The sequence below is a fragment of the Zonotrichia leucophrys genome, chromosome 3 (assembly GCF_028769735.1).
Source record: "Zonotrichia leucophrys gambelii isolate GWCS_2022_RI chromosome 3, RI_Zleu_2.0, whole genome shotgun sequence".
In the NCBI taxonomy this organism is placed as follows: Eukaryota; Metazoa; Chordata; class Aves; order Passeriformes; family Passerellidae; genus Zonotrichia; species Zonotrichia leucophrys.
Window position 1 is genome coordinate 36,796,053 of NC_088172.1, and position 9,967 is coordinate 36,806,019.

General features: G+C 39.2%; 1 long non-coding RNA gene across 1 annotated transcript; it reads left to right on the forward strand.

Moving 5' to 3' along the window:
- Nucleotides 1-3,335: 3,335 nt before the first annotated feature.
- LOC135444815 (uncharacterized) lies at nucleotides 3,336-7,117 on the forward strand. The gene is made up of 4 exons (XR_010439288.1): nucleotides 3,336-3,505; nucleotides 4,393-4,658; nucleotides 5,114-5,275; nucleotides 5,799-7,117. It is a non-coding gene; the product is annotated as an uncharacterized LOC135444815 (long non-coding RNA).
- Nucleotides 7,118-9,967: the final 2,850 nt, after the last annotated feature.

The following is a 9,967-nucleotide window of genomic DNA, read 5'->3' on the forward strand; positions in this document are numbered from 1 at the left end:
AAGAATTTAGGGGGAAAAATCTAACACAAAACTGAATTGTTGTTGGTCACCCTGAAACATCCTAAAAGGGAATGACCTTCCACAAGGTGAGTATCCATCTGCTTTAAATATTAGGTCCCTAGGAGAAAACTTGCATTACCACAGCACCATCCTTTCTACATGCTGAACACCTGGAAAAATAGCAGTAAAACTAAAGATGGGCTCACACAAACCTGTTTTCTTGTTACACAGCAATTTATGAGCCTATTTCTGGCCCAGCCAGATTCCCACAAACCACAGCCCTGCACCATCAGGGAGTGCAGCTATAGCCAGGCTGGGCTTTTAAAATCTCAGGGGTAGCCAAACCACTGCCCCTGTGAGACTTAGGGCTGCTCCAGCATCACATCACAGAAGTACTCATGATTCACAGTATTTTGTACCTGAAAATCAAAATCAGATAAAGAACAAGTCTCAGTTTAATACAACAGTGAAACCAGTAACTCATATTGAGATTCAAACCCCTTTTTCATTTCTGACAGCAAACCTTGACTCTTTTAACATCCACATGTAGGTGCTAGATGCACCAGAGCCACTTCTTTTTTTAAAATGCTCATTTAATTATTTTCTTTTCAGCTTCAACTGCAGAAAAAGCTTACCATAAGCAGAAACTCCTCGTTAATCTCCAAATCTCCATGGAGAGTGCATCTGTTATGGTGCTCTCTCTGATCTTATAGTTTCCCTACTGATCTAAAAATAAATATTTGCTCATAATTTATTTTAAAAAACCAGTTTCTTTTTCAGGATATCAGAGTAATGTCTATGAAAGAAAGGGAAAAAAAAATCTGTTCTTTTATTCTGGCTTTGAAGAAAGCTAATAGAAATAACACCTGATTCACCCAGAGAGCTATTTTAAAGCCGTTTATAAGCATGACCTTCAAAGAAAGACAAAATTCCTTCTTCAGTACCTGTCATTGGATCTAAACCTGCCTCAATGAAATCAAAGTGCTCTGTTTTGCTGGACCCATAGGATGTGGGCAGGACCATCCCTCCCTGGGGTCATTAAAACCTGTCTGTTTGAGCATCCTTGCCTGCTTTTTCAGGTAACACTCTTTATGTCACCTCTGTGGGACAAGGCCCTGCCAGGAAGAACTCCTGTGGCTCCTGCAGAAAACTCACTTTGTGCCTTTACCTTTGTGTGATCACAAAGTGCCTCTGAACAGTCAGCCAGCAGCCCAAATTCCACTCCTGGATGAATGCTCCCTCACCACTTAATGATGTGCTGCCAGGACAAAGCACATCCTTCCCTTTCCCTCGTGCCTGATGTTTTACACTGGGATGTTTTATTTGGTGCCTTCTAGCTCCTGCTTCATGCAAAAAAGTCTGTAAATATGATCCTTTCATCTTCTCCATGTTCATTGTGGGCCCTACTATATCCCATCAGATTCCCTCTCTTTCAAGATGAGTCTGTTGAATCTGCCATTGCACTGAAGCTGTTCCATGATTTTTACTTGGTTTTGCTGCCCTTAAGCAGTTCTTTCCCTCTTGTGCCATTTCCTGGGACAGTGTGCTGGAGCTGTGCATGACTGGTGCAGGTGTGGTGTTCCAGGACTCCTGGCACTCTTTCCCAGCTCAATCCCAGTTCCTCCTAGCAAGTTTTTTACTTTAGCTGAGCTCGCTGTGTGGGCAGAGTAAAATGAGATTGAAACCCTGCCAAGCCCAGTCAATACCACCCAGCACTCAGGTTTGCACTGATGGAATCTGCAGTCTCTGAGCCTTGGCTGGGCACACTTACAGACAGGTTACTGCTGAGGGGGGCAGGATGAGTCTGGAGGAAAAGCCTCCACCTGCCTGCATCTCTGCACCTGCTGCCAGCACTGCCTGGCAAGGTTCACCCTGCACCTGTTGTCAGATGAACAGAGAAAAGAGGATGAATGCTTCTCCCCAGTTTCCAACTCTCCTCAGGTGTCTCAGAGAATAAAGGACAAAGCTACCAGTAAGGAGAACATTTCACTTTGATTTCCTCTCAGGCAAGAGTGTGTTAAAAGCCTGTCCACGTAGCAGCACTCCACTGGGTTAGTATGCCCAAACCATGGCAACTCCCAAACTTTGATCTGTTGGATCCCTTTGCCAGAGATGCCAACTGTCTTTTGGGGTTGGGGAGAAAATAGGAGGAGACAGTATTTTTTCCTTAATTTAGAGAATCATTTTAATAAGAGTATCTGCAAACAGCTTCTCAAGTGCATGTTTTGCTTGTTTCTCATTAGACTGCAATAATCCTCACACACATTTTGCAGCCACTCAAGAAGTAGAATCATAGAATGGCTTGGGCTGGAAGGGATCTTAAAGATCATCCAGTTCTATGTCCCCTGCCCTGGGCAGGGACACCTTCCACTATCCCAGGTTGCTCCAAGCCCCATCCAGCCTGGCCTTGAACATTTCCAGGGATCCAGGGGCAGCCACAGCTTCTCTGGGCAACCTGCGCCAGGGCCTCACCACCCTCACAGAGAAGGACATTTTTCCTATTCTCTGATCTAAACCTACCCACAGTGGGAGCAAAAAATTTTACTACAGACAAGTGCAGGTTAAGGATTGCAGTTAAATGACGCCAAAAGCAGCCTTGATGTAAAAACATACAAATTTGTGATCAAAACCCAAGACAAAACCACAGGTAACAGCATTGATCCATTCTCTTGCTTTATTTAAAAGCACATTCAGATAACAAAGTGCAGAAAATAAAGTCTGCCCATTATGTCATCCATGTGGTTGTGTGTTTAGGGGAATAAAAAAGGCAGAGAAAAATTAAAATCACCACTGTTATACCAACACAGTGACAGTAAAGTGTCCCCTGATGTTAAGTGCAGCCAGTAAGTGAGGTTATTTACTGCTTCATAACACAGTGTTATACATTAATAACATATTAACTCAGCAACACCACTTGAGAACTTACACAGTTATTTACAGGCTCGCTCCATAAATTTTCTCTTACATTGATGATTGCAGTTCCAGGACATTGCACTGACACACAATGTATTGGAAACATTGATGGACACAAACAATTGAATTTTATACCATGAGTAACAAAATCGTAGTAGCTAATGAACTCTCCCACTGCTCTGACCTCTGAGGTTCATTAATCACCATACTCACATCCTCCATTACACTTTGAGCTCCAGTGTGCTGAAAAAAATCAGTACTAAATATTCTAGGATGTTTTATATTTGTTTAATACAGCTTTGAATGTTGCTTACAACACCAGCATGCTATGACTGGCACTTCAGCTGTGTTCTCCTGTGGGTCATTGGGAAGGTCAGGTGCCTCTCTTAAGGATGATAATGAAGCAGAGCATGAAGGAAGCCAAAATCACTCAAAGCCAGGTGCAAATTGGCCTTCAGCCTTCCTCACCTTTGTGCTACCAGCCAAGTTAAATTTTCAGTGCAGACCTATTGGTCTCCTTAGCAAAAAGGACCACCTCAGCTCAAGATCTGGTTGTTTGCAACAGAGTTGGAGAACCAGCTTCCAGAGAGTGGTCAGTACATCTAGCATTGCTTGGGCCCCATAAAACTGAAAATATATTTTCTCCTTTAATTTCTATCACAATTTCAGAGAAGTACTCTGATTTTGGTGGGGTTGCACCTGGTTTATCTCATCTTTAACTGAGAAAGAAGCACACATTTTCCCTGCTTTGCCTTTTCCCTATAGACCAGACTCCCTGTTGTGGGTTTTGTTAACCAGGTGCAACTCCAAAAAGGCTGCTGTGGTGGGAGATGAGCAAGGCAAAGGAAACACAAGATCCTTTTTTACATTAGAAACTAGAAAGAGATGTAGAACATGGACTTCCAAGCAGGTGTGCATGTATTTTCAGCAGGAAGGAGTCTGATCCCCTAAACATAACAGAAATCTAACACGTCTGTGATTTCTTGCTCTACAATATTAAGCATATCAGGACCAGTATCAGGACATTAAATGTGAATACAATCCTACTGCCCACAAACTGAAACAATAAATACAGCACACTTACACAAAAAATTGCACTTCAAATTATTTCTGAATAGGACACACCTTCAATAGCAGAAATATATTTCTATACAATTGATACACCTAAGCTTTGAGATAACAAACATATTGTAGTTGGTTTTGGGTCAGTATCACTAAAAGTCTCTTGGTATCTTTGTAAATTTAACTCTAATAGAAATATAATTCCTAAGAATGAAAATGTAGATCACAAACTACTAATATATGTTTTGCTGAAGGTAATTTTCTCGTGTAATTTCCCTGTGGTTGTTTGGTGTATTTTAATTTAATGACTCTGGGATTCCAGATTTATTATCATGTGCTCAAAAGCTAAATAGCACAGCTGAAAATATTTTATTCCAACAAATTGTCCATGGCAGTAATTACAGCACTTTATTTCAGCTTGAACTGCAAGTGTTGCAGAATGATACCTCTCTGAGAAGCTCATCTAATAACTGTGAAAGCAAAGCTTCTTCTTTCATAATAAAGTTTAACTCTGCATCTGCACGACACTGCATTGCACCAACATTGGATTTTGAAATCACTTCATCAGAAGTGAAGTTTCACGTTGTGAGGGATCTTTTGAAGCCAGATCCAGCGTAAACCATCCAGCTGTCTGTACAGCAAGGTCAGCACTCATTGCTGCAGCAGCACAGACAGCTCCTAAGGTGAGCTCCTACTAGTGTTTAAATTAGGAAAATGCTCAGAAATTCAGATATCAGGACTAAAAATGACTGTTCAGAAATATTGCCAATTGTCTAAATTTTTTGTTAGTAGATTAAATAATCTATTCTTGAGTGTCTAGTTAATCATGTTGTCCCAACTTCTCCCCTTCAGAACTCTTCCAAAGCCTGAATGTTCCTGTAGCTCAGAAAGTCCCATTCCAGCTTTTCCTGTCTTAGCTTCCAGCTTTGATTTCTCATTCAATCACCTTCTGAGACTACAAATAACTCCGTTCTTTCGTTTACATTATTATTCCTAGAAGTTATTTATAGACTGATATAATTTTATCTGACTTTTCCTCTTTTAGACTACTTTGCTTAACCCTGTCACTCCCTCACTTCAGTTTCTGTTGCTTACACATTACCAATTTTCTCTCCTCCCTGTCACACTTTTTCTAAAGCTTCCTTAGCATTGGGGACCAGAACTGCATACAGACAGCCAGGTTCTCCACCCAGTGATAAACCCCAGATAATGGTTTGTAATTCAGGAATGAGGATCTTCAGGTGCTCCAGGGAAACAATTTTGGTGTTGCAGACTGCCTCCATGAATACAAAGCTCTCAGGTAAGATCCCTTCCTTGACACATTTTGCAAAATTTTGCAGAAGGAGCAAGACTCTCACACCAGCCTCTGATTTTAGGATGTTGAACCTCTGTGTAGCCCCTTTTAGAAACCAAAAACGTCTTCCCATCTCTATTTTTTAGATGTACCTATTTTCTACACATACCTATTTTCTAAATGTTTCATATTTTCACAAAGTAAGATTATGCTTGATGCAATGTAAACATTTATCATTTTAAAAGTGTTGTCTACTACACATCTATCCACCATCTATACCTGAAATAATTCTGTGCAATGTCAGGTTTTGGTCAGTGCAATGTTCACTTGTTATTTCACAAATTTTTTAGCTATATTCCACAAAGATTAGGAGATCTATTCCCAAAACTCCCTTCAGGTGCTGTCTTCAAATGACCACCTCACTGACTCAGGCAAACCTTTATCAGGAACTTTGCAGTCACTGATCTGATACTGAATGTCTCTCAGAACAGATCTCTAACAAACCTGGTGGGTTTTCTTTTCTACCCAGCTGAGACACAAAACTGCAGTCACTGACTGAAAAAGGCTCTTTATTCAAAACTAATGAAGCATCCTGTAAGTTCAGAGGTAATGAGAGCATGAAAATCTGTAGCTCCATCTTGTATTTTAAAAGGTTTTGCTCCGCATTGTATGCCCAAGACCCTCTCCCCCAGATGCAAATTGAAACAGGGGTAACGGGGGAAGGGAAAATCATTCCAGACAGTTACAAAAACAGACCTCACCCTCTGCACTGTGTTCCAAGTGAAGAAGAACATGAACCATCCTGAAAAGTAAAGCATGTAGATAAGAAAAATGTCATTATGGGATGCACAAGAGCTCCAGAACACATGTAAACATGGTGATGACAATCATGGTGCTCATCAGCAGCTCACCATAGAATCTAGTTTCAGATAAATGAATGTTCTAAATGCTCTTCCTTGGGCCCAGAGACCTGCAAAGGCCTGTGAAACTTGGGAAAATACAGATGTGGAGGGAACCAACCAAACCTTCCTTGCGAGGAGAGAAGAAGAGAAACTGGTGTTATGGTGGAAATCATTTGTCAAGCGCTTCTTACCCAGGGGGAGACTCATGTGGGGACGTCCTGAGCTGGAAAATATGACTAAAAAGATGCCAAAGCTGCTTTCCTGAGGGATACAGATTGATGTGTCTGAAAGTTCCCTGGTGGGAAGAAGAGGTAGAAACACAAACATAACATGAATAATGTAGAACTACAGTGGAAATAGGTGCCTGGTCATTTAGCAGCTATTCAGGTTGATTCTCATGACCAAGAACACCCTGTGCAGTGGAGGTGGGACAAGCTCTAAAAGACATTGTCAGCCAAGAGAAAAGTTCCACCAAGGAATCCAATTCACTATCACTGTGCCTGTCATTCATTAATCACACTCTCTTTGTATGAGGACACATCAATTTTCTCTTTTGCTTTCTATGTCACAAAGCCAAAAATCTTCTGCTATCAGCAGTCTTGTGCTGTGGGTGATAAATATTTTTAACAAATCACTTGTTGGATTAGTCTTTTCATTTTGATTACAGGTCTAGAATTAAAATTTGCTACAGCTGCATTCACCTGCATGGACAAATACTCCCTACTCTCTTGCAAAATCCCACAACCATAACTTACATTTTTAATACTTAATTTTTTTCAACTTCCATCATAAAACTTTGTTCAAATCTCCTATTTCAAGAGTCTCTTCAGGCATTTTAAATCTTGATATTTCTTCATTGTCAACAGATTTCCAAGTCTTCAGAAGAAGGTTTATATTCATTTGTCATCTATGACTGAAAATGACAAATAAAAAATTTCTATATCCATATGCTTTGCATAATTTTACTGTCCCTTCAAAATACAGTATTGTTCTCATTACTCTTTTACTCTCAATCTTGCTGTCCAGGTCACCTCATTATCTAAGTGGAGTCTTAGCCTATGTCAATTGCTTCCTTCAAGTCATGGACAGTGAATTCAAATAGAATTTTGCCTCTTGGCAGCTTGGCCTGAATGCACACAGAGGTTACATAATAAAAGATCCTCATTTATAGCTATTATCCTTGATGGCACTATTTTCATTGAAAAACATTTAGCTTAATGTTTATACATAAAAAGAGGAAAATTCGATATATAACAAGGAGGATGAAATATTGAAAATGCAATAAAGAAATCTTCCTTCAGAGTCTTATTCCTTACTCATTCATCACACCGAGTAGGTTTGATAATGTTGGTGCTTTGACAAAGCCCAGATCACAAGATGGCATAAGTTTGAAATTTGTAAAACATTTAGAAGTTTTCTAGAACAGGAGAGTGAGAGATTCATTGTCTTTTGATGACCTCAGACTGAGCTTACATATCTCAGTTTTATATAATAATCAATTATCAGCCTCAACACAGGAAGAGGAAGAAACTCTGTCCTGAGCATCTGTGGCAAAGTATTATCTTTAGAACCATCTGGCTGCAACCTTCAAATCAATTCAAAGCTGACCTTGAAAATTTGAATCCATAATAAGAGCCCTCATTCCTCTACCACTGTGATCCCAAACAGAGCAGAAATTGTGTGAGCTGCTTTATATACAGGTGAACAAAGAGAGTGCTCCAGTTCTCTTTTGTCATTGAATCCAATGAGATCCATTTGCTCTTAGGTTCAGATTCTGCATTTAAATTAAGCACTGCGTGCTGAAATGTGCATGTCCTGCTTGGTTCAGGGGAACATCTTCCACTTGAACACAGGCTCAGCCTAAACTTGTCTCTAATTTCTGCACAAGCTGGGCTCATGAAGTCTCTCCTGGAGCAAGATACTGTCATGGCAAAACTGAGTTTTCAGACAAGAATAGTTACAGCGTTAAATAAAATTAAAAAAAAAAATAATATGAAAATAAATAGCTTTAAGTCATATGAAATGTTTGTCATTATTCTGGAAGTTCATATTTAGATTTATTAAACTTCTGAATTCTTTAGGTAGAACATGTATCTAGTCCATTTGCTATAGTGGAATCCAAAAATATCTTACACTCTTTAAAAATTTAAAATTCGGCCCTGCCACAAGTTTGGATCCACTTCTGGGAAGACCCAGCAGCAATTCTGAGGTAAGTATATAATTTTAACAAATAAAGAGAAAAGCCTGCCCAATTTAAATTAGAGGACGGGCTCACGCACAAACTGTGACTTGATCTACCCCTAAATCTGTCCAGAATATTGAGCAATTCCTACAATTTTACCAACAGTGCTGCTCCAGCTAATCTCATTTATAGAGCCACTGTAAGTCTGACTTACACTTCAGTTATGATAAACACCTATTGATACAAACAACATCTTGTCTGGATGAAGAAAATAATAAAAGCTGCAGGATAATGCAGGCAAGGTTGTTAAAATCTTCATAACCAAGTCTGCAGATATTGTAAAAGATGCCTTCTGCTCTGGAACAATTTGTGGACTCAATTTGCAACCATAGTTAAGGAATGGGCTGGTCTTTTTGCTGAAAGGTCTGTAGAAAGGAAAGAACTCAACTTCTGGGGAAAATTAACACAAAACCATGGGTAGGTAACATGGCAACTCTTTGTACCTCTGCATGTTCTCTGTTTTTATTCAAACTTCTTTTGCTAAAGCATTGCAGGAGACAAAGCAATACTTTAGGAAAATTCAACAGAATTCTACTTCTGCTACGTGGTCTGAATATCATTTGGTAAAACAGCAACTGCAGAATGGGAGTGCTGGGACATGCCAACAAACATCAGATTAAACCTTTATGATATTATGGTATAAGGCAATATTAACATCACCATGGATCAGCTGCAAAAGGAGTTCAGTTCAGGGTGGCAGGAAATGCATGTTAAACACAATTCTGAAAAAACAGTAGATTAAATTAATGTTAAGCAGGAAATATTAAACAGGAAAGTAGTTGAAACTCTTTCAAATGTTTTATTTCCTTAAAGGAACAACTCAGAATAAATCTTTGCCCTTGTAACTTCGGGTTTTTTTAACAGTCAGCATAAATCTGTGTGGGAGACTCTTTGATTTGCAGTTAACTTATTTTTCATAGAATTATATAATTCTTGAAGAAATTACACATAAACATCAAAATCATCCTTTTAACCATTAAAAATCTGCTTTTACCGAAATGCTAATTTTTGATCTATAGTGATACCTTCATCTTAAGATAAATCCAAAGGAGAAAAAGGACACACGAGGAATAATTGTGTCTCCTACCCCACTCAACTGTTTCAGCTGCCTTACTCTGCAGGTCATCTCAAGACACATTGTTTTCCTGTTGAGTGCATTAGGGACTTGCAGAACTTTGTTCTCTCAAGTAGTTACCAATCCTCATCCTTCCAGGACTGAGTGTTTAAAAATTAATCTGCAGCTGCACTTTGGAAAGACTCCTCTGTTACCAGTACTGTAACAACTTCTCACAAACACACCAGTTTTGAATCTGGTTTCATGGTTGGGATTGAGGAACATTTTGCCATTTTATATCTCATTAATTGATCTGATAAAGAATTGTGATTAGTAAAATACACAGTGAAAAATGTTTCTGCTTATTGCCATCACATTTCATTGCAATTTTGGCCAGAGAATGATAAAAATGTGTGAAATATTGGTTTGCTCAGTTTAGCTGGGGCTGACTTCATTTCAGTTCTGCTTTTTTATTACAAATTTATTCATAACTCCTAAAT